Source organism: Brachyhypopomus gauderio, chromosome 9 (genome assembly GCF_052324685.1).
Source record: "Brachyhypopomus gauderio isolate BG-103 chromosome 9, BGAUD_0.2, whole genome shotgun sequence".
Lineage (NCBI taxonomy): Eukaryota > Metazoa > Chordata > Actinopteri > Gymnotiformes > Hypopomidae > Brachyhypopomus > Brachyhypopomus gauderio.
Genome location: NC_135219.1, coordinates 18,221,729 through 18,222,466, shown reverse-complemented (window position 1 = coordinate 18,222,466; position 738 = coordinate 18,221,729). Strand labels below are relative to the sequence as shown.

At 40.7% G+C, this 738-nt stretch overlaps 1 non-coding gene across 1 annotated transcript; it reads left to right on the top strand.

The window, feature by feature from the left end:
- Positions 1-279: 279 nt before the first annotated feature.
- LOC143523715 (small nucleolar RNA SNORD88) lies at positions 280-367 on the top strand. The gene has a single exon (XR_013133460.1). It is a non-coding gene; the product is annotated as a small nucleolar RNA SNORD88 (small nucleolar RNA).
- Positions 368-738: the final 371 nt, after the last annotated feature.

Here is a 738-nt window from a genome sequence, read left to right as displayed (position 1 = left end):
TAATTTCCTTATAAACTACAATCAACGATTGAGTACCCATGTGCAGTTAACAGGATTTGACCCTACCTTATTTCTTGACGACACATGCATGGTGGTCTCTGGTTACAGAATTCAGTGGTCACAGATGTCTAACACGGGAAACAAGCATAAGACGAATTCAGAATAAAAGGCCATGACTGTTAATCTAAGACAATTGTTTTCTCTTTCAGGGGACATCGTCCATGCATCCTGGGGATGAGGTACGTGATTGACTAAGTCTTGAATCTGGAGTCTGAAGGTTTCCTCCTGTGATTTTGCACTGGGCTCTGAATGTCTGTGGCGAGAAAAGTGCACCTCTACTCTTGACATGGTGGAGTCTGATGGGGGGGGGGGGGGGGGGGGTGTTAAAGAAACTGATTCAATAGCTTTATCACCGTACTTTGTAAATATACAGGCGGGACTAATTTTGTCTTGAATTTTGTTTCAGGTGGTGTGCTCTTGACTCCCATGGCTGAGGCTCTGTGAAGAAATTCTGTAGTGTCATTATCCTGGTCTACAGTCATGGCCAAAACTTTTGAGCATGACACAATTATTATATTTTCACATGATCTGCCCTCTGGTTTTTATAGGTGTTTGTCAATTGTTTTTAGCACATACAGAAATATAATTGCAATCATATGAGTAACAAGCTTTTATTGACAGTTAGAATGAGTTAAGTTAATACTGTGCCATTACACTTATTAGCTATACACAGTGCTT